Raw genomic sequence first — 24,306 nt, forward strand, 5'->3', positions numbered from 1 at the left:
AAGGCAAAAAAGGGGGAGATTTGAATCTCTGAATGTCACAAGGCTTGCTTTGGACTAAGTCACTCAGTTGGGGTCTGTTTGGGAAAAAAAAAAGGAAGTTAAAATGAAATAAACTGGAGAGTTGTCTCCGACGGAGTGCTTGCGTTGCAATTTCAAGCAAATATAACCAAGTATTCATTCATTCATTCATTCAATAGTATTTATTGAGCACTTACTATGTGCAGAGCACTGTACTAAGCTCTTGGAATGAACAAGTCGGCAACAGATAGAGACAGTCCCTGCCGTTTGACGGGCTTACAGTCTAATTGGGGGAGACAGACAAACAAGAACAATGGCAATAAATAGAGTCAAGGGGAAGAACATCTCGTAAAAACAATGGCAACTAAATAGAATCGAGGCGATGTACATTTCATTAACAAAATAAATAGGGTAATGAAAATATATACAGTTGAGCAGATGAGTACAGTGCTGAGGGGATGGGAAGGGAGAGGGGGAGGAGCAGAGGGAAATGGGGGGAAAAGAGGGTTAAGCTGCGGAGAGGTGAAGTGGGGGTGGTAGAGGAAGTAGAGGGAGAAGAGGAGCTCAGTCTGGGAAGGCCTCTTGGAGGAGGTGAGTTTTAAAAAGGGTTTTGAAGAGGGGAAGAGAATCAGTTTGGCGGAGGTGAGGAGGGAGGGCGTTCCAGGACCGCGGGAGGACGTGGCCCAGGGGTCGACGGCGGGATAGGCGAGACCGAGGGATGGTGAGGAGGTGGGCGGCAGAGGAGCGGAGCGTGCGGGGTGGGCGGTAGAAAGAGAGAAGGGAGGAGAGGTAGGAAGGGGCAAGGTGATGTAGAGCATGGATCATAACGATGGCTAATTGGTCTAAATAAAAGCATGGACAGGCCTGGAATTTTCCCCCACACATATGTTTGTCCTTCGTATTCAAAAATGATGACATTTACCTAATCCCACTTTCTACTGATAGTAGAACACTCTCCACCCCACCCTAAATGTAACCTTGGAATTTAGGTGACTCATCACTCTCCTTCAACTCCCCTAGTCAATCAATCACTAAATCTTGTTGATTCAGTCTCCAGAGTGTCGCCAGAATTTGTCCCTCCCTCACCATCTGAACTGCTACAACGCTGCCTCAAACACTTGTTATAGCCAGTCTCAACTACTGCATCAGCCTCCTCACTGACCTCCTCGCCTCCAGCCTCTCCTCTCTCCAGTCCAAGCACTTATGTACATATCCCCGTATTTAGTTGCTTCCGTTACCTGCAATTAATTTTAACATCCTTCTCCCCTGCTAGACTGTAAACTCCGTGATGACAGGGATCGTATCCTATGGACTGCACTGTGCTCTCCCAAGCATTCGAGACAGTGCTCTGAACAAATATATACCACTGATCGACTAAACAAAAGTCTGATGCAATTAGGTGGGCCAAGATATTGCTAATTTGATCAATGTTGAGCAGCGGTGGTGTTTGGTGATAACCTGGGTACCTGAGCAGCCCTATTTAAGAAGCAGCAGCACAGCCTAGTGGAAAGTGCACGGGCCTGGGCATAAGAGGACCTGGGTTCTAATCCCAGCTCCACCACGTGTCTTCTGTGTGACCTTAGGCAAGTCACTTAACTTCTCTGTGCCTCAGATCCCTCAGCTGCAAAATGGGGATTCAAAGCAGTTCTCCCTCCTGCTTAGACTGTGAGCCCCATGTAGGACTCATTATCCTGTAACTACTCCAGTGCTTAGGACAGTTCTTCACATGTCATAAGCACTTAACAAATACCCTAATTATTATTATAAATTATTATTATTGATACACTGGAAAGAGCTAAAAAAATCTCCAAACTTAAAACTCCAAACTTAAAACTGGCAAGCAGGGGACTGTGTCTAGTGAACATTAATCTTACAGTACAATATCAAATAGAAACCCCCTTAGGGGACAAATATTTAGGGGACAAATGCAAGAAGCTATTTTCCTGGGGAAACAATGCCCAAGAGAGTATAGGTAGCATCAGTCTTTTCAGCCACAGTCACCCAAAAATCTGGATAGGATCTCATCAGTAGCGTGGCTCAGTGGAAAGAGCACGGGCTTTGGAGTCAGGGCTCATGAGTTCGAATCCCAGCTCTGCCACTTGTCGGCTGTGTGACTGTGGGCAAGTCACTTAACTTCTCTGTGCCTCAGTTCCCTCATCTGTAAAATGGGGATTAAGACTGTGAGCCCCATGTGGGACAACCTGATTCCCCTATGTCTACCCCAGCGCTTAGAACAGTGCTCGGCACATAGTAAGTGCTTAACAAATACCAACATTATTATTATTATCAGTAACATCACCCGTGAACATGAAGGACAGCTGTCTGTATATGGGCGTGTTCAGTGAAGGGAATTGCAGCTCTGACCACACCATGTACAGAGCAAAGCTTGTTCTTTGCTGTGTGGATTTGTCTGTGGCCACAGCACTAAGAACAGTTTTCGTTTGTGCCTCTTTGCCTCCTGAACTTCTTGAAGCTGGATCAGATTGATGGTCCATCAAGCCAAGTATTGTACTTCTGACAGGCACCAAAAGGATGCTTAGAGGAAAAATGTGATGTTTGTCCTTCTTGACATCAAACCAGATAATTAGGAATATACCTTCTAACCTCTATTACTTTTCACTGTAATAACTCATCGTGGACCTATCGTCCATGTGTCTTACTCTTCTCAAGCCTTCTAGCACCCCTAACTTGTCCCTCTGATAAACTCAGAGTCATCTGCAAACTTGGAGATTTTACTGTCCAATCCTTCTTCCCGATCATGTATTAAGATTTTAAATATAGTAAAAAAAAAAAAAAAATTGGTTCCCCAGCTACTTAACAGGAAAACTCTAGAAACCAGGGTCACTGAGATGGGCAAACTTTATGATATCTTGCAGAGAAGGAGTATAAATGTATACAACTTCTCTGGAGAATATGCAGTTCCTAAGGGATGTTCTCATAAACCTTCTGCTAACCTGAAAAGCAAACAACTTGGACTAACTGGTAAAAAAAATCTGTTGGGTTTTTTGAGCTGCTAATGTGATTAGCAAATAACACATTCCCTCAATTACATCTTCAATTACAATTATTTATGGTATTTATTAAGTGCTTACTATATAAGCTGGGGTGGGTACAAGATAACTAGAGCAGACACAGTCACTGTCCCACTTGGGGTTCCCAGTCTAAGAGGGAGGGAGAGCAGGCAGATGAGGAACCGGAGAATCAGAGGAGTTAAGTGGTTTGCCCAAGGTCACACAGCAGGCCAGTGGCAGAGCTGGAACTAGAACCAAGGTCTCCTGCCACCCAGCCCCCTGCCCTTTCCACTCTGATCAGCAAATAGTCATGTTCGTGAAAGACTTTTACTGGCTGAGTCCACGTGATATGCTTTGCAATCCCCATTGTGGGAAGCCCTGCCATGCATCTAATTCATTTGGTCAAACACCACCTCCCTTTTGCTGAACAATAAGTAGCTACCAAGAAGCAGCATGGTCTAGTGGAAAGAGTCTGAGCCTGGAATTCCGAGGACCTGAGTTCTCATTCCATCTCTGCCAATTGCTTGCTGTTTGACCTTGGGCAAGTCATTTGATTTCTCTGTGCCTCAGTTTCTTGGCTCAGTTTCCTCAACTCTAAAATGGGGATGAAGTGTCTGTTCTCCCTCCTACTTAGGCTGTGAGCCCCATGTGGGAGAGGGCCTGCATCCACCCTGATAAACTGTATCTACCCCAGTGCTTAGAAGAGTGCTTGACACATAGTAAGTGCTTAACAAATATAGTAATAATAATTGATAATAATAATGATTCTCTATTTGATTCAAGATTTTCTGAGCCTTCATGGATGACTTCAGCAAAGAAGGGTAACTAATTACAAGAAAGCATGAAATAATAATAAACCCAAGTTCACTTGGTAGGAAGAACTAGTAGTAATTATATTATTCTGCACTTGCTCAGCTAAAGCCAGTTAGACACTCTTACCCTCGCTAGCTTTGGAGAAGATTTGGAATAAGTTAGCCTTAAAGTTTCACACTTAAAACAACAACAACAAAAAAAAAAACCAAAGCTAATATATGTGAAGAAGAGAATACCAAAGTCCCCTGGGTTACAGAGAGCAATAGAACCAATGCTGCAAATGAGGCCTGAAATCTAAATGGGTTTAGAAATAGAAGAAGCGGCAGTATTCAGTACCATTGTACAATAAGTGCCACTACTTAGTGCTCTAGTTTGGCTTTTTATGTATTTATGTTAGTACATTGTGTGTCCATCTGGATCTTTTAATCTATCCAGCTATATGCTTGGGTGTGTTCTCTGCATAATATTCTCCCTCTCCAGCCTCTGGAAATACATGAACAAATACTGACTGGGGAAAAAAAGATTTTTGCTGATTAGAGAACAAAGCCAGAATGTTAAACCCGGAAGGGATACTATTCTTGCCTACCATGTGGATTTGAGTATACATTTTTAGAGGGCAGAAATCCTCTTTGATAGCTGGAGCTTTATCTACATAACTACCATTAGACAAAGCACTATACATGCCAAGTTGAGGATACATTGGCCACTGCAGTATTTGAGTACTGCAATATCTTAGTGCCAGCCTCCAGTCTCTGACGTAGACCTGACCCTTCCATATAAATCAGTGGAAGCTATATAAATGCCTCGGAAGGTCAATTTGACTACTTTAATAGCCTTTAAAATGAAATAGCATATGGAAGAAAAGGAGAGGGAGAGCGAGAGAGAGACTGAGATATTTTCCATAGGTTAGCTCATTTGGTCTGTTGGCCTCCTGGCACCTTAAATTCAGTATGGGAAAACCTGAGCCCCTTACCACTGAGTCTTCATCTGAGATTGCAACGAGGTAGCAAATAACTAGACTTGCCTCACCACTGCCCCCTTCACACACACGCACACACACACACCCCAGGAGTAAGCCCAAAGTCATGTGGCTTGGAGCCCCCATTATCACGGGGGCTCTGGCCAGGGCAGCATCAAGAAGCCAGGTGTCCACACCAGTCCGTCCTTTCCCATCTGACAACATAGGCGCCCAACCTGCCTTACCAATATTTAGACGGATGGGAAGGTTACCACGGTTTGTGGTAAGACCGCTTTCCTGGACAGTGAGCGAAGAACAAGAGGTTAGTTTTACAGACTGTCCCTCTTCTAAGTGCTTCTTTTTCCTTTCCTCCCCTCCCCCTACCCTTTCTGCTCTAGCATCCCCCCAGAGGATGCCCTGTCTCCACTGTCCTTCTCCCAAATGAAATGTGATCGCCTTCCACGTGCCGTGCTCCTCTCCAACTGCACCCACTGATGGTTGATCTCTAATACTGCACCCTAACACCCATGTCACCCCACATCTGTTGCTTCTGCTCCTGCACTTGTGCAGCTGAGCACTGACAGCTGACTTCCAGTATTTCAAAAATATCCTTTCTTGCTATAACTCTGTCCTTGCTTCTGCTCAGTAATGCAACTCTACCTCCCTCACTGAATCCAGTGTCCAAAGCCCTCACCCACTATTCCAGACCTTTCAACTACCCCCACCTTGAAGGCCCCAGTGCTTCCCCCTCCCACCCACCCCCACCCCCATCTCCCTCTCTGGTCCCTGGTGGCCTAACTACATTTGCCGACAGGATAGTAGCTATCCCCCAAATTGGAGTCTATCTGATTCCACCATTAAATTGTACATTCCTCATGGGCAGGGATGGTGAACTTCGCTTCTAAGCCCCCAGAAAAGTAATCTGCTAGCAGTAGATGCTCAGTAAAAGTACTGATGACTTAATGAAGTTAACTCAACCTCCCCCCGCCCCCAACCATGTTCACTCCCTCCTCCATTCTCTGTCACCCCAGTAACACTTTGTGGCTTATCCCATCGCCCCCTCCAAAGACATTCCATGAATGTTGCTATCCCTCCCTCCTTCTCCAAACCCTATATTTCTTGCACCATCTTCTTTTGTGGTGTAGGGGGTGGGGTGGGAGCAGGAACTTTTGTGGCATCTCAGGATAAAAGTTGGAGAAGCGCTGAAGGGAGGCAATGATGTGCTTGGTTTATCGCTCTAGTGTAAACCTAGTGTCAGCAGTTTGGCAGCAACCAATATAAAAACACTGAGGATTAGAAGATGGGTGCCTGAAGCGAATTCTGCTAACAAAAGGCTTTTCTGCCGAGTTTCCTTTAGTGTGAAGGTTCTCACTTTCCAGACAGATCAATGAACATGCTTAGGACAGCACGCTGTGAGGGTAGAGTCTTCTGGACCTCTGCCAAAATGATATGCTTTATGGCGGGATTGGTAGAGAAATTGATAAAGCCCTTGTGAAAGTGTGTCATGAACTTTCTTTTGTAAGCAACTGATTAGAGAGATGGATTATTTTTAAGGCTGTTATCCTCAGAAAGAATCTGATTACTTATCAGGCTGAGAAAGGTCACACAGATGACTGCCTTTGATTTTTCCAGCTGATCTTTAAGTCACATTTCTGCCTCACATACGAAGAAGAGTCACAATCATAGCTATGGACAGTGAAGTCAAGGGTGACTTTAGCCATTTCGAACTTTTTCAAAGCCTGCATCCCTTTTGAGTTTCCCATCCATTATCTGTTCACCCAAAACACTTGCAGCTGCTAACCTTTTCCTGGCTAACTTTTCACTCCATTCCACCCACCCTTCCCCATCTATCCTGCATTTGCAACATGATTTTTTTTAGCTCTCCCCTCCTCCCATTCACAACTGATTTCCCTTTTCTTGAGTTTCATCCTTCACGAGCTAGGTAGATTTCAACTTTCTAGCTTTTCACTTCTCTGTGACCTAAAATTCCTCCCCAACTACATTAGCAGAATTCTCTCTTTCTTATTATTTCCAAAGAAACTCTACTTTCTTCTCAGACTCGACTGCCTTCAATTCCCTCCTTTACTAAGCATGTGCTTGCACGCACACATGCATACTCACGCATATACCACTACCAACTACCTAGGGAAGCAGCGTGACCTAGTGGATAGAGTACAGGCCTGGAAATCAGAATGACCTGGGGTCTAAACACAGCTCTGCCACTTGTAATAATAATAATGTTAATAATAATAATTTGTTAAGCACTTACTATGTGCAGAGCACTGTTCTAAGCCCTGGGGTAGATTCAGGGTAATCAGGTTGTCCCACATGAGGCTCACAGTCTTTCATCCCCGTTTTACAGATGAGATAACTGGGGCCCAGAAAAGTGAAGTGACTTGCCCACAGTCACACAGCTGACAAGTGGCAGAGACGGAATTCGAACCCATAACCTCTGACTCCCAAGCCCGGGCTCTTTCCACTGAGCCATGCCTCTTCTCCTATGATGTGTGACCTTGGGCAAGTCACTTAATTTCTCTGGCCTCAGTCACCTCATCTGTAAAATAGGGATTAAGACTGTGAGCCTTACGTGGGACAGGGACTGTGTCCAACCCAATTAGCTTGTATCTACCCCACCACTTAGTACAGTCCCTGGCACATAGTAAGTGCCTAACAAATACCATTAAAAAACAATGCCAACAACAGCACAATTCATCCCCATTCCTCAAAAACCTCCAGTGACTGCCCATCCATCTTTACGTCGAAGATAGGTGCCTTAAGATCGGCTTTAAGGCACTCAGTCAGCTTTCCCCCTCCAACCTCACCTCCCTGCTCTCCTACTATAAGGCAGCCCATACACTTTCCTCCTCTAATGCCTACCAAATTACTCTACCTTGATCTCATCTGTCTCACCACCAATGCCTTGCTCACATCCTCCTTCTGGCCTGAAATCCTTTCCCCTTCTTATCTGACAGATCATCACACTCCCTACTGTTGCCGATGTGTGAGAATGATGGTGAGGCCAACCCCAAGATGGCTGCCTTCGTGTCACGTGAACTATTCGATCTTTGCGTGCCAACTTGTGCGGGTCAGTCGGGTGTGACGGGAACCATTACGGGAACCAGTTGAGTGTCACACTACCACAGAAGTGCTTACTGATTGGCTACTGTTCCTACGTGTCTAGCCCCGATTGGGCACCCTGTGCTAGTGTCAGGTTCTGCTGTACCAATAAAGCTGGCGGGGCAGCCTCAGATCTGGGCAGCAGTCAATCGTACCCCACTGCGGTGAACAGGCTGCTCGCCACTCTCCTACTGCCTTTCTCTTTGACTCATTCTCTCAGAGTCTTTCGTCTCTTCATCGACTAAACGAACCCGCACCCATTCTTGTCGATAATACTACCTTCAAAGTCCTACTAAAGTCATATCTGCTCCAAGAATCTTTCCCTGACTAAGCCCCACTTCCCCTATTACCTATGCACTTGGGTCTGACCTCCTTAAAATCTTAAATATTCATCCCACATCCAGCACCATAGCACTTGTTTACATATCCCTCTGTAATCTATTATAATGTCTGTCTCTTCTTCTAGTCTGTAAAATTCTTGTAAGCAGGTATTTTGTCTACCTACTGTATTGTATGGTACTCTTCCAAGCACTTAGAACAAAAAATTAGTGCCTAATAAATGTTATTGATTGATTGATATCTTCCTTACAGATGTCTCTCTTACATTCTCCAGGACAGAGGGTTCACTTTCTCTCTAACGCTTCTTTTAATCAAGCAACATGGTAATCTAGGTAGCCCTAACAGTTGCTCCTAAGGAGAGGGCCATGGCTTGGACATAGCAGCAGTAGCTGCTGGAGTTCTTTTCAATGCTTCCTTAACCCCCTTTTTTTTTTCCCTCCTTCCTCCTCTTACCACTCTTCTTTACTCGCTTCTCCTCTCTCACTCTTACCATTCTTTAATTTCCCCTCTTCTCCTTGCTGTACTTCAGCCTATGCAAAGAACATATTGTAGTAGAAGATGAGAAATGCCCTTTATCCTCCCTAATCTGTAAAGACTTTGAGGAGGTCAATAGAATCCATCATGTGTCAGCAAGACAGTAGTCTAGTATTTTGAATCACACTAACATGCATGGATAAGATCTCACCAACAATAACGCCATTTTCAAAAATGAAATATGGCTCATGTGCATGCATGCAGGAGGGAAAGAGAAGAAGATAGAGAGTCCCCCATACCCCCTCAAAGCAGGATCAGAGCCTGGATTCCAGTGGATTTAGGCTAAAGCTTCAGATAATAATAATAATAATAATGGCATTTGTTAAGTGCTTACTATGTGCCAAGCACTTTTCTAAGCACTGGGGTAGATACAAGCTAATAGGTTGGACACAGTCCCTGTCCCACATGGGACTCACAATCTTAAACCCCTTTTTCCAGTTCCCTGTTTATTTCCTATTTTCAAACAAAAAGAGAATCAATAGCCCATTCCTTCATTGGGAGGACTGAGCTATTAAATAAAACAGACCTAGATAAATTCAGTCTTGTCCTTTTTCAAACCAAGCCCACCAAGGGACTCAGAAGTTGGCAACACCTAGGGTAATCTTGAGGTAACACTTTAATACGCTGGCCCAAACAAATACTGGTACCTCAAGGTGTTGGTTGTGGCAATAAGCTTTAATTTCTACTCTATTCAAAAGGCATGATCGTAGAGGTGGTTAGATGCTTAATTGTACTTTCCAAGCACTTAGTACAGTGCTCTGCACACAGTAAGTGCTCAATAAATATGACTGAATGAATGAGGATCCCAGAGCCAGTACTTAGGCTCTTGGGCTATGAAGCTATGCTGACTTCTTAAGGGCAGGGACTGTGTCTGTTTATTGTTATACTGTATTCTCCCAAGCGCTTAGTACAGTGCATGTCTATAGCTGAACATCTCATCTTCCCTCCTAAATCCACTCCTTCTCCTAACTTACCCCTCTCAGTTGATAACACCACCATCCTCCCTGTCCAAGAAGCCCACAGGCGTGGGGCCACCCTCTACTCCTCACTGTTGTTCAGCTCTCACATTCAATCAACTGCCCAAATCCACCTGATTCTTTCTTCACGACATTTCCCCATCTGCCCTTTCCTCTCCACACCAACTGTGTCTCCTGGTGCTGGGAAAAAGACCAGGCATCCTTCTCCTGTCCAGAGTGCCATGAGGCTTTTTCAGCGGAGAAATACCCCGATTAATCAGCATCTAGGGAAGCTAGCACTGACTGGGAAACAGTTCAGACTGCCCCCCTGCCGCCCCCTCCCCATTCCCCCCACCTATTGCAGAGCCAGGCAGGAGAGGAGCTGTGTGAGAGATCCCAACAGATACAGAAATTGCTTGGTCAAGATAGTGAAACTGTAACCTGCATCTCCTGCTACCATTCCAAGAAACATGGAGAACATGGTGTGTGTCCTGTAGAAGAGTAATGCAGGGAAAGTTCCAGGAGGTTCTCAATCCTCTGTGGACTGAAATGGAGTAGGTTCAGACAGTGCTAGCTGTGGAGAAAAAGAGGTTGTTAATGCTGAAGGAGGAGGTGCACAACTGGAGAAGGAATCTCATTCCAGGTTTGAGAAACTGCACCGATTCCTGGATGAGGAGCTGGAGTCGTGACTTCAAAGCTTGGAGAAGGAAGTCAGAGAATCTGCAGAAACTGAGGCAGTGTGAGGAGCATCTGTTCCAGCAGAGCCTCACTCTCCGGACACTGATCACAGAGCTGGAGGAGAAGACAGTCAATTGATCAATAGCATTTATTGAGTGCTTACTATGTGTAAAGTCCTGGACTTGATGGCATAAAACCTACGCTACCTTAAAGTACAGCTTCCTTATGATGGTTTTTTTCATTTAGTTCAAAGGGGGCTGTAAAATGCCCTGTGGGGTGACCTGAAGGGAAGGTTTTCCCATCCTCCTTATCTCCCCTTACCATTAAAGATTTATAGGGTTATCTATAACTTAGCTGGGTCTATTTTTCACTGAGAACGTGGTCAATGATGCCTAACTGATCGGGGACTGCTAGGGAGTATCTGCATCTGACCTTGTTGTCTTCTTGTTTTATTTCAAATGACTGGGAGAGATTCAGTGTCATTTACTCTGTTCACCCATTGTCTTTTACTTTTTTTCATGGTATTTGTTACGTGCTTACTAAACCCGTAGTACAGTGCTTTGCACAGAGTAAGTGCTCAATAAAGACAATTGAATGATTGAATGTGCCAGGCACTGTCCTAAGCACTGGGGTAGATTCAAAGTAATTAGATTGGACACAGTCAGTGCCTCACATGGGGCTCATAGCCTTAATCCCCATTTTATAGATGAAGTAACTGTGGCACAGAGAAGTTAAGTGACTTTACCAAGATCACACAGCAGACAAGTGACTGAGATTAAATTAGAACCCAGGTCCTTCTGACTCTCAATCCCACTATCCACTAGGCCCTGCTGTTTCTTTTGCTTCGTTGAACTGTTACTAAAAGGAGAGAAGGGAAGGAAGCAGTGGTTCCTAGAAGCTGCAAGAGAGAAAAGACAGCTAACACAAGACAAAATTTAGTACCTAATCAATCAGCTGACTGAATTTTCTATGAGATTGATTATGAGCCCTAAATGGATTATAGGAGTGATCTTGGAACCAGATCAAGTGACCGTCAGTTATGGGACGCTCTGGAAGAAGACAAAGGAGGATGTCAGATTCTAAATTGCTATGACACTTAATTAAATCTGTTTTAACAATAGTCCAGGTCAGGTATAGATGCCTAAACTTATGAAAACTCTGAGGGAAAAAAAAAAACTGGCAAAGAAATCCCTTCTTGTTCCATTGTGTTTAAGGATCAGCAAGCTGCCTGCTAGCCCATCAGAGGTTTCAGAACAGTGGAGAAATTGTGGTATTTACTATTCATTCATTGATTCAATAGTATTTATTGAGCGCTGACTATGTGCAGAGCACTATACTAAACGCTTGGAATGTACAAGTCGACAACAGATAGAGACAGTCCCTGCCCTTTGATGGGCTTACAGTCTAATCGGGGGAGGCAGGCAGACAAGAAGAGTGGCAATAAATAGAGTCAAGGGGAAGAACATAAACAATGGCAAATAAATAGAATCAGGGTGATGTACATCTCATTAAACAAAATAAACAAAATTATTATTTATTTATAGGGTGATGAAGACATATACAGTCGAGCGGACGAGTACAGTGCTGAGGGGGTGGGACGGGAGAGGGGGAGGAGGAGAGGGAAAGAGGGGAGAAGAGGGTTTAGCTGCAGAGAGGTGAAGGGGGGTAGAGGGAGCAGAGGGAAAAAGGGGGGAGCTCAGTCTGGGAAAGGCTCTTGGACGAGGTGAGCTTTAAGTAGGGATTTGAAGAGGGGAAGAGAATTAGATTGTCAGAGGTGAGGAGGGAAGGCATTCCAGGACTGTGGGAAGATGTGGCCCAGGGGTCGACGGTGGGATAGGCAAGACTGAGGGACGGTAAGGAGGTGGGCGGCAGAGGAGCAGAGCGTGCTGGGTGGGCAGTAGAAAGAGAGAAGGGAGGAGAGGTAGGAAGGGGCAAGGTGATGGAGAGCCTCGAAGCCTAGAGTGAAGAGTTTTTGTTTGGAGCAGAGGTTGATAGGCAACCACTGGAGGTGTTTAAGAAGGGGAGTGACATGCCCAGATCGTTTCTGCAGGAAGATAATAATGTTGGTATTTGTTAAGCGCTTACTATGTGCCGAGCACTGTTCTAAGCGCTGGGGTAGACATAGGGGAATCAGGTTGTCCCACGTGGGGCTCACAGTCTTAATCCCCATTTTACAGATGAGGGAACTGAGGCACAGAGAAGTTAAGTGAGCGGAGTGAAGAATAGACTGGAGTGGGGCGAGAGAGGAGGAAGGGAAATCAGAGAGAAGGCTGACACAGTAGTCTAGCCGGGATATTACGAGAGCCTGTAGCAGTAAGGTAGCCGTTTGGGTGGAGAGGAAAGGGCGGATCTTGGCGATATTGTAAAGTTGAGACTGGCAGGTCTTGGTAACGGATCGGATGTGTGGGGTGAACGAGAGAGACGAGTCAAAGATGACACCGAGATTGCGGGCCTGAGAGACGGGAAGGATGGTCATGCCATCCATGGTGATAGGGAAATCTGGGAGAGGACCAGGCTTGGGAGGGATGATGAGGAGCTCAGTCTTGCTCATGTTGAGTTTTAGGTGGCGAGCCGACATCCAGGTGGAGACATCCTGGAGGCAGGAGGAGATGCGAGCCTGAAGGGAGGGGGAGAGGACAGGGGCAGAGATGTAGATCTGCGGGTCATCTGCATAGAGATGGTAGTCAAAGCCGTGAGAGCGAATGAGTTCACCAAGGGAGTGAGTGTAAATGGAGAACAGAAGAGGACCAAGAACTGACCCTTGAGGAACTCCTACAGTTAAAGGATGGGAGGGGGAGGAGGCGCCTGCAAAGGAGACCGAGAATGACCGGCCAGAGAGATAAGAGGAGAACCAGGAGAGGACGGAGTCCGTGAAGCCAAGCTGAGATAAGGTGTGGAGGAGGAGGGGATGGTCGACAGTGTCAAAGGCAGCAGAGAGGTCAAGGAGGATTAGAATGGAGTAGGAGCCATTGGATTTGGCAAGAAGGAGGTCACGGGTGACCTTAGAGAGAGCAGTCTTGGTAGAATGGAGGGGACGGAAGCCAGTTTGGAGGGGGTCCAGGAGAGAATGGGAGTTAAGGAATTCCAAGAAGAGATTGTAGATGACTCGTTCTAGGATTTTGGAAAGGAAGGGTAGTAGGGAGATAGGGCAATGACTGGAAGGGGAAGTGGGGTTGAGAGTGGGTTTTTTTAGGATGGGGGAGACATGGGCATCTTTGAAGGCAGAGGGGAAGGAGCCATTGGAGATTGAGTGGTTAAAAATAGAAGTCAAGGAAGGGAGGAGGGCAGGAGCGATGGTTTTTATAAGGTGAGCAGGAATGGGGTCCGAGGCACAGGTGGAGGGGGTGGCACTTGCGAGGAGGGAGGAGATCTCCTCTGAGGATACTGCAGGGAAGGATGGGAAAGTAGGAGAGAGGGTTGGTGGGGGGGAGGGGAGGGGGGAGGGGTGACTTTGGGGAGCTCAGACCTGATTGTGTTGATTTTTGTGATGAAGTAGGTGGCCAGATCACTGGGGGTAAGAAATGGGGGAGGGGGAGAAACAGGGGGCCTAAGGAGAGAGTTAAAGGTCCAGAACAATTGGCGGGGGTGACGGGCATGGGTGTCGATGAGAGGGGGAGAAGTTTTGCCTGGCGGAGGAGAGAGCAGAGTTAAGGCAGGAAAGGATAAATTTGAAATATATGAGGTCGGCTTGGTCCTTGGACTTTCGCCAGCAGCACTCGGCAGCTCGAGCATAGGAGCATAGGAAGCAGACAGAGGAGGTGATCCAGGGCTGTGGGTTAGTAGAGCGAGAGCGGCCGAGGGAAAGGGGGGTGAGAGAGTTGAGATGTGTAGAGAGGGTGGAGTTGAGAGCGGAGACCTGATCATCGAGAATGGGAAGTGAAGACAGGGGGGCAAGGTGGGGAGAGATTCTTTTGGAAAGACAGATGGGATCAAGAGAGTGGAGGTCTCTGTGAGGGAGTAGCAAAGATTTGCAGGGGGAGGGCGTGTGAGTGATGAGGCAGGTGAGAAGGTTATGGTCAGAGAGAGGGATTTCAGAGTTGGTGAGGGAGGAGATAGTGCAGCGGTAGGAGATGCCGAGATCGAGGGTGTGAACGAGTCGGTGAGTGGGCGCGGTATGGTGGAGCAGGAGGTCGGCAGAGTCGAGGAGGGATCACCCACTAAGCGTGTTAGAGTACATACAAGACATACAGATAAGAGACAGTCTGACCGGTCCCTTACAGGGCTCATAGTCTGAGGAGGAGGAGGGGGAACAGGTATTGTATCCCCATTATTTTACAGATGGGGAAACTGAGGTCCAGAGAAGTTAAGTGACTTATGCAAGGTCACAGAGCAGAAAAGTGGTGAAGGTAGGACCCACTGTCCCATCTGGGTTTGGGAGTCAAACCCAGATCGTTTGACTCCCAAATCTATGCTCTTTCTACTAGGCCATCCTGCTTCTTACAATACCATAATGTATGAAAATAACATACCACTCAGTGAATGAAAGATAAAGGAATTCTTTTCCTGCATCCTTGACTCCAGTTAGTCTGCCTAGTCTCCTTCTTTCTTTGATATCAGATTTTGTCTAACTCTTATTTCATTTTAACATAAAATAGCTTTCTCCTTTAATGTAGTTTGCTAATTTCAAATCTTAATTTCTATTCATGTGAATAAAGAGGAACTAAATTTGGCTCTTGGAAATACACAAATAAGACAATTATGAAAACTGGGTTTAAATAGCATTTAATATTTAAATGCCAAATGCGTTATTCAGTGCATATTGTGTGCAGAGCACTGTACTAAGCTTTTGGGAAAGTCCAGTGAAATGGAGTTGGTAGACATATTCCCTGGGCAAAACAAGCTTACAGTCTAAAGGGGTAGACAGACATTAATAGGAAGAAATTATGTATGATTAGAGTGATAAATTTAATATGATTTAATTATAGAATTAAAATGCATTCACAGGTATTCTAATTTTCCACACTAAGCCATGGAATTGGAAATCTGGACTCCTATGCCTTTAGAGCATTTCTGTCATTTCATCTTACTCAGCACTTATGTATATGTGTCCATAATTTCTTTATATTAATGTCCGTTTTCCCCTCTAGACTGTAAGCTCACTGTAGCCAGGGAATATGTCTACCATCTCTGTTGCATTGTACTCTTCCAAGTGCTTAGTACAGTGCTCTGCACACAGTAAGTGCTCCATAAACATGATGGACTGATGTTTAATGCTACGTCAATGATGATGGTCTTGCTCTAAATTTGGATGCAGGGGGGCATTTAGAGCCAGGTCACAGAGCCATATAAAAGATACACAGGTGGATCTTCAGTTTGGTTTAAACTACAAAACTATATTGGTATGACCATGTCTATTACAGGACATGCTACCCTTCTTGATTAGGTTTTCTACTTCTATCTTTGTATGACTGCCCAGAGTGCTGCCTAGGTAGTGAAATGCAGAAGTTGGAGTCACTTCTGTTGTCGATATCTTTGATTAAATATCAAGGTTGCCGGGTGCAGACTGGTACATGACATGGAGACTAATTGTCAGTCCGCATCACTTGGCTTTCAGCGCCTGAATGAATACACTTGAGCTAAGTTTCATGTCTTTGTGTATTCTCCATTTATTGAGCCAGGTGATGGCAATTTCTAATTGTAGTGTTTGTTAAGTGCTTAGTATGTGCCAAGCCCTGTACTAAATGCTGGGTAGATGCAAGATAGGTCAGATCCAGTCACTGTCCCTTGGGGGGTGGGCTCACAGCCTAAAGGGGAAGGAGCACAGGTATTGAATTTTACAGATGAGGAAACAGGCACAAAGAAGTTGTGACTTTCTTAATCTCACGCAGCAGGCAGATGGCAGAGCAGAATTAGAACCCATGTCCCCTGCCTCCCAGGCCCGTGCATTTTCCATTAAAGAAGTCTTGGAAGGGCAGGAGAATGTTGAAATTATTCTCTGGTTTGGCCCATTGTTTAGTTGTAAGATCGTGATGCCGTGAGCACAGGAAAGCATGAGTGATACTGAAAAAAGCAGGACAGCTAAAGAAAATGAGGAAGCAGTAGCAAGACTGAGAATTTTAAAAGCTGGTAAAATTAAAAAACGCTCAGCTCTTGTCCTGGTTCATTTCAGCACATTGAAGCCTACTTTATCAGGTAGTGGAAAACATAACCGCTAATGTTGGGGGGAGGGAGAAGGAGGGGGAAAGAAACCAGCAGACATATATTTTCAATTTCCAAAGTTCTAAAGCACTGTTAAGGTCTTTCCTTCCTTTCCCACTAAACCCAAGCCTAATAATAATGTTGGTATTTGTTAAGCGCTTACTATGTGCAGAGCACTGTTCTAAGCGCTGGGGTAGATACAGGGTAATCAGGTTGTCCCACGTGAGGCTCACAGTTAATCCCCATTTTACAGATGAGGTAACTGAGGCACAGAGAAGTTAAGTGACTTGCCCACAGTCACACAGCTGTGACTGTGTGACTCATCTTCTTCCCTCCTCATCTTCTCCTCATCTTCCCTCCCAAACCCGGTCCGCTCCCAGACTTCTCTATCACCGTGGATGGCACGACCATCCTTCCCGTCCCGCAGGCCCGCAATCTCGGTGTCATCCTTGACTCATCCCTCTCGTTCACCCCACACATCCTATCCGTTACCAAGACCTGCCGGTTTCACCTCTACAATATCGCCAAAATCCGCCCTTTCCTCTCCACCCAAACGGCTACCTTACTATTACGGGCTCTCGTTATATCCCGGCTAGACTACTGTGTCAGCCTTCTCTCTGACCTCCCTTCCTCCTCTCTCGCCCCGCTCCGGTCTATTCTTCACTCCGCTGCCCGGCTCATCTTCCCGCAGAAACGATCTGGGCATGTCACTCCCCTTCTTAAACAACTCCAGTGGTTGCCTATCGACCTCCGCTCCAAACAAAAACTCCTCACTCTAGGCTTCGAGGCTCTCCATCACCTTGCCCCTTCCTACCTCTCCTCCCTTCTCTCTTTCTACCGCCCACCCCGCACGCTCCGCTCCTCTGCCGCCCACCTCCTCACCGTCCCTAGGTCTCGCCTATCCCGCCGTCGACCCCCGGGTCACGTCCTCCCGCGGTCCCGGAACGCCCTCCCTCCTCACCTCCGCCAAACCGATTCTCTTTCACTCTTCAAAACCTTACTTAAAAATCACCTCCTCCAAGAGGCGTTCCCAGACTGAGCTCCTCTTCCCCCTCTACTCCCTCTGCCATCCCCCCTTCACCTCTCCGCAGCTAAAGCCTCATTTTCCCCTTTTCCCTCTGCTCCTCCACCTCTCCCTTCCCATCCCCACAGCACTGTACTCGTCCGCTCAACTGTATATATTTTCGTTACCCTATTTATTTTGTTAATGAATTGTACATCGCCTTGATTCTATTTAGTTGCCATTGTTTTTACGAGATGTTCCTCCTCTTGACGCTGTTTAGTGCCATTGTTCTCGTCTGTCCGTCTCCCCCGATTAGACTGTAAGCCCGTCAAATGGCAGGGACTGTCTCTATCTGTTGCCGACTTGTTCATCCCAAGCGCTTAGTACAGTGCTCTGCACATAGTAAGCGCTCAATAAATACTATTGAATGAATGAATGAACACAGCTGACAAGCGGCAGAGCCGGGAGTCGAACTCATGACCTCTGACTCCGAAGCCCAGGCTCTTTTCTCTGAGCCACGCTGCTTCCCTATGTTCAAAACCCTTTTCTTTAAGCTCACTGTGGGCAGGGAGTGTGCCTACCAATTCTGTCACATTGTACTCTCCCAAGTGCCAGACTATAAGTTCAGTGTGGGCAGGGAGTCTATTGGGAGTCTATTGTTATATTGTAGTCTCCCAAGGGCTTAGTACAGTTCGTTCATTCATTCATTCAATCATATTTATTGAGCACTTACTGTGTGCAGAGCACTCTACTAAGCGCTTGGAAAGTATAATTCAGCAACAAAGAGACAATCCCTTCCCACAACAGGCTCACGGTCTAGATGCTCTACAGTTCTCTGCACAAAGTGCTCAATAAATAAGATTGACTGATTTGCACACAGTAAGTGCTCAACCCCCTCTCAGGGTCACACCTGGAGAGTTTGCAGTACTCTACCAGTCATGGCTACAGGTGGGAGAGACAAAGAGAGGCATACCCATTCCATTCCTAGCTGGGCAGTGACTACTGAGTGGAAGGCAATCTGCTACAAGTCAAAATTCATCTGTGCTGGGCAGCAGCAGCATGGGAGAGAGTCGAGGGCAGAGACTCGTTTAGTGCCCGGAAGGAGGTAATGGTAAACCACTTCCGTATTTTTACCAAGAAAAGTCAGTGGATACACTACCAGAGGGATTGCAGCTGGAAGTGGGGCATTCTGGGAGATATGTGTCTACAGCATCGCTATGGGTGGGACACGACTCGACAACATAAGACAACAACAACAAGAAGTGCTCAATAAATACCATTTATTGACTGATAGATTTATCACTCCGCTAAAACAACCAGAAAGCCTTTTGGATATGTTTACATTCCCTCACCCCCTACCTCTGCTCTCTCTTTACCACTGTGACTTGGAAAATATATCCGCTCACCTTCCTGCCACAGAAATGACTTCCCCCTCTTTTACATGATAATGTGTCTCAGTGATGGACAATTGTCTTTTTTTTCTATGAGCTTCCTGAATTCAGCCCTCTACAGTCTTTTCAAATCATTTTGGACCTTTAGTTTCTGACACAGGTTTAGCAGGGGAATAAGGGCTAAGGCTTCTAATGGTTAGTCGAAATAGGTCACATCTCTGAGAACCACTCACTGTGTTGTTAAAAACTACAGGTTGGGCTCTGAGATCTTGCCATACAGATAAGCATCGAATTATGCAGTATTCCTGTAGTTGTGAATCTAATGTTTTTAATTAGAAAGGTGGCTAGGTAAGACTGTTGTCTATATCCTCAATCCTAGACAGCATCTCCGAACATCTAAGGTTAACTTGTGCCTGGCTGAGGTTTTTTAGCATATCATACAGGCCTTAGGCCAAGGGTTCCTTGTAAGTGAAACTGCAACTTGACAGCTGAGTCCTTTGATTGTTTAGTTTGTGTTTGTATGCAGCTTTTTTTTTTTTTGCACACTTAGAATACTGATGTTTTCTTTCATTCTGTTTGAATATGAAAGCAGGTCTGAATTGCCTTGGGGTACTTTTCAAATTCACTGTGATATCACCCAGTTGGAATTATGTGCACTCATTTTCTAAATTCCGCAAAGGAAATTGTTGAATTTTCTGTGACATTTACCATAACTCTGCAAAATTATGCCATTTTTCCTTTTTTTCCCCTTTTTCAAAAAGCCCATTTCCTATCTTGGCTCCATCTCCTGGGGTGCTAAATGTTTTCTGAAATCTTTCATTCTGTTATTACTCATCCTGTGATGTTTTATTTGCCGTAGAATTACCAGAGCGTCTAGACCAGTCCCTGGCTGTAAAAGAGAATCGTATTAGTAGCTCCAGGGTTTGGGGCTGTAAATGTTCAATCAAAACCTTAACTGTACCAAAAATCCAGCCTAAAGAGATCCAACACTGTCTATTATACTCTTGCAAAAGAAAACAACTTCACAAAATCTGCTCCTCTCTTTTTCTCATGCCTACTGGTGCCTAACATTTGTCAGCATATGCTTGTCAGAGGCTCTGTGATGCCTTTCTACGTCAAATAGAGCAATTTTGACATGGGGGAATATAGGTCTATATGAATCTCTCCGTGGGGGTAGGGGCTAATAAGACAGATATGTGATTTGCGTAAGAGGCTTTTGTTTTGGTTACGAATGCGTCTGGGTCTCCTATCAAATCTACCAATTCCTAGTAGATGGAGTTGAATTATGACCCAACATGGCACCACCTCCCCTATGATCGACATCTGCCAGTCATATCAATCAATCAATCACTGGTATTTATTAAGTGCTGACTGAGTGCTTGAGTGCTTGAGAAGCAGCATGACGGTGTGGACAGAGCAGGGGGCCTGGGAGTCAGAAGACCATGGGTTCTAATCCCGGTTCCGCCACTTGTCGGCTGCGTAACCTTGGGCAAGTCACTTCACTTCTCTGTGCCTCATTTCCCTCATTTTTAAAATGGGGATGGAGACTTGTGAACCCCGTGTGGGACAGGGACAGAGTCTGTCCAACCCAATTTGCTTGTATCCACCCCAGTGCCTGATGTAGGGCCTGGTACGTAGTGAGCGCTCAACAAATACCATCATTACTGTGTGCAGAACACTGTACTGAGTGCTTGAGAGAGTATGATACACAGAGTTAGAAGACATGTTCCCTGCCCACAAGGAGCTTCCAGTCTAGAGGGGGAGACAGACGTTAGCATAAAGACATAAATTACGACTATGTACACAAGTGCTGTGGGACTGAGGGTTGGGTGACTAGCAAGACACTAAGACTGTAAACTCCCTCTAGACTGTAAGCTCTAGGATTGGGGAATTCTGTTAGAGATTTAGGACTGAGAACATTTAGTAAGGTCCTGGCTTGTCGTATTCATGTGTTTGCCCCTTTCGGGGCCTGTCACTGTTTTCAAATCTGATTTTTAAGTTCCCCAAACTTCCTATGCTCTCTGCTCAAGGAATCACCTTCTCCCGGTAACCACCAGGAAGCTGTAGTCTCCCAAATTTACTGCTATATAGCGTTGCCTGAGATGGTACTTTGCTCTGTCTTTAACACATTTGCCTGCGCTCCCTGCTTGCCTGTGTCCAATTTCAGCTTATCATACAGCAGATGCTGGGGTATAAACAAAGAAGCGAGATTTCTAATTTGTCTCCAGGGATTGAGCCTGGGCAGACAACCTTTTAACATTAAGATGTTTTAAAAAGCCTGTTTTGAGTATATTATTAATACTGACCCTTCCTGGGTGAGCTCATATTTTAGGAGAAAGTCTATTTATGACATCCAGAGGCGATGTAAATTTGTGATTCATATTTATAAATGGCAACAGTGGCCACTGAGGTTGACATCATTTGCCTTGAGGGAATAATAAGGTTTTATGAGTTTTTGCCAATATTTGCTTACTTGCAGATGTGATTAGACAAGGGCAAGTGCTTTCTCAGTACTGAGACTCTGTTGGGGGAAAACAATACTTTGGAGCTTACAGCATATTAATAAAAGAAAAGCTTATGGAGATTAACGTACTTTGAAAAGAACTGTTTAAGATGCCAAAGTGAAATGGCTGAACTTGAAAAAGGGCTTTGTCTGGGGGCACAGTACAAGCCACACACCACTGTCAGTGCACTCGACAGGTGATCAAAACCCTCAGGAGAGGGCGGACAGTATGTATATGCCCCGATTCTATATGCGTATCACTTGCTGTAAGAGGGCTCTCTGACACTCAAGTCAGATGTACAGCTGTCTACAGAATTGAAAAATGTTGCCACCTGGAATGAAGCTTACCGATTGATGTGATGGCAGACGAAAAGGCCAATGAGAGGTTGACTGTCCTGACCGTATGGGTATGGGTACCCAAAGATAGTCGTTGCCGGCTGCGTCTGCGGCTCTTTTCATCTGTGCCCTTTGGCTCCCAATATTCTTGAAGCGTCTACCCAAAACGAGGCACTCATTCAATCGAATTTTCAGTCGTATTTATTGAGTGCTTACTGCATGCAGAGCACTGTACTAGGCACTTGGGAGAGTACAATATAACAATGAATAGACAGATTCCCTGCCCTCAATGAGCTTCCAGTCTCCCGACAGCAGTGCTGCCACCTCTGTCTGCCACAGCTGAATTTTTGTGTCAACTTACAACTAGATAACACTAAGGGTGGAGTGAAGAGTGTGAGCGGAGGTGTAAGGAGAGAAGCAGTCAATGGTATTTATGGAGCGTATGCTGTGCGCAGAGGACTTTGTTCATTCATTCATTCAATCGTATTTATTGAGCACTTACTGTGTGCAGAGCCCTGTATTTAGCCCTTGGAAGAGTACAATACAACAATAAACAGGCACATTTCCTGCCTGCATCCATCTTCCAGGATAGATGGGAGGAGACAGATATCAAAATGAATAAATAAATGACAGATATGCACATAAGTGCTGTGGGGCTGCTTCAAAAATCATCCCACCCACCTCTACCTCCCAAAGGAGAACTTAAAGCATTGACAAAAGCTAGTGCTCTAAACCCCCTCTCAGGATTGCACCTGGAAAGTTTCCAGGACTCTAGTAGTCTCTACTATGGGAGGGAGAGTCAAGCAGAGGCATATCCATTCCATTCCTAGCTTGGGCAGTAGCTAGAGAGTGGAAGGCAATCTGCTACAAGTCAAAACTCACCGCTGCTGGGCAGCAGCGGCACGGGAGAGAGTTGAGGGTGGAGACTCGAGTTGACTGCGCGGAAGAAGGCAGTGGTCAACCACTTCCGTATTTTTACCAAGAAAACTCTATGGATATACCACCAGAACGATTGCAGATGGAGGTGGGATATTCTGGGAGAGATGTGTCCAAGGAGTCACTATGGGTCGGAAACGACTCGACAGCATAACACAAGATAAGCGGTGGGGCTGGGGTGGGGTGTGGGGGGCAAGTCAGGGAGACGGAGGAGGGAGTGGGAGAAGAGGAAAGGGGGACTAAGGGAAGATCTCTTGGAGGAGATGTGCCTTCAATAAAGCTTTGAAGGAGGGGAGAATAATTTCCTGTCAGATTTGAGGAGGGAAGGCGTCCCGGGACAGAGACAGGATGAGGGCACTTGGGAGAGGCCAATACACAAATCTTGCCCTCCAGAAGCTTACGACTGAAGTGCAGAGAGAAGAGGCAAGCAGGAGGCATGGAGTGTGTGTTCTAATCCCGGCTAGTGCATTTGTTTCCTGTGTGACCTTGGGTAAATCACTTCACTTCTCTGTTCCCCAGTTACCTCATCTGTAAAATGGAGATGAAGACCGTGATCCCCATGTGGGACAAGGACTGTGTCTAACCTGATTATCCTGCATCTACCCCAGTGCTTACAACAGTGGCTAGCACCTAGTAAGTGCTTAAAAAATACCATAAAAAAGCACCAAAAGGAAAGAGATAAATTTCATTCATTCATTCATTCAATAGTATTTATTGAGTGCTTACTATGTGCAGAGCACTGTACTAAGCGCTTGGAATGAACAAGTCGGCAACAGATACAGTCCCTGCCATTTGACGGGCTTACAGTCTAATCAGGGGAGACAGGCAGACTAGAACAATGGCAATAAATAGAGTCAAGGGGAAGAACATCTCGTAAAAACAATGGCAACTAAATAGAATCAAGGCGATGTACATTTCATTAACAAAATAAATAGGGTAATGAAAATATATACAGTTGAGCAGACGAGTACAGTGCTGCGGGGATGGGAAGGGAGAGGGGGAGGAGCAGAGGGAAAAGGGGAAAAAGAGGGTTTAGCTGCGGAGAGATGAAGGGGGGGTAGAGGGAGCAGAGGGAGAAGGGGAGCTCAGTCTGGGAAGGCCTCTTGGAGGAAGTGAGTTTTAAGTAGGGTTTTGAAGAGGGGAAGAGAATTAGTTTGGCGGAGGTGAGGAGGGAGGGCGTTCCAGGACCGCGGGAGGACATGGCCCAGAGGTCGACGGCGGGATAGCCGAGACCAAGGGACGGTAAGGAGGTGGGCAGCAGAGGAGCGGAGCGTGCAGGGTGGGCAGTAGAAAGAGAGAAGGGAGGAGAGGTAGGAAGGGGCAAGGTGATGGAGAGCCTCGAAGCCTAGAGTGAAGAGTTTTTGTTTGGAGCAAAGGTTGATAGGCAACCACTGGAGGTGTTTAAGAAGGGGAGTGACATGCCCAGATCGTTTCTGCAGGAAGATGAGGCGGGCAGCGGAGTGAAGAATAGACTGGAGTGGGGCGAGAGAGGAGGAAGGGAGATCAGAGAGAAGGCTGACACAGTAGTCTAGCAGGGATATAACAAGAGCCTGTAACAGTAAGGTAGCCGTTTGG

General features: G+C 45.8%; 1 non-coding gene across 1 annotated transcript; it reads left to right on the plus strand.

The window, feature by feature from the left end:
- Nucleotides 1-22,529: 22,529 nt before the first annotated feature.
- LOC114808435 lies at nt 22,530-22,667 on the plus strand. The gene has a single exon (XR_003756283.1). It is a non-coding gene; the product is annotated as a small nucleolar RNA SNORA7 (small nucleolar RNA).
- The last annotated feature ends 1,639 nt before the right edge of the window (nt 22,668-24,306 follow it).

Source organism: Ornithorhynchus anatinus, chromosome X5 (genome assembly GCF_004115215.2).
Source record: "Ornithorhynchus anatinus isolate Pmale09 chromosome X5, mOrnAna1.pri.v4, whole genome shotgun sequence".
NCBI lineage: Eukaryota > Metazoa > Chordata > Mammalia > Monotremata > Ornithorhynchidae > Ornithorhynchus > Ornithorhynchus anatinus.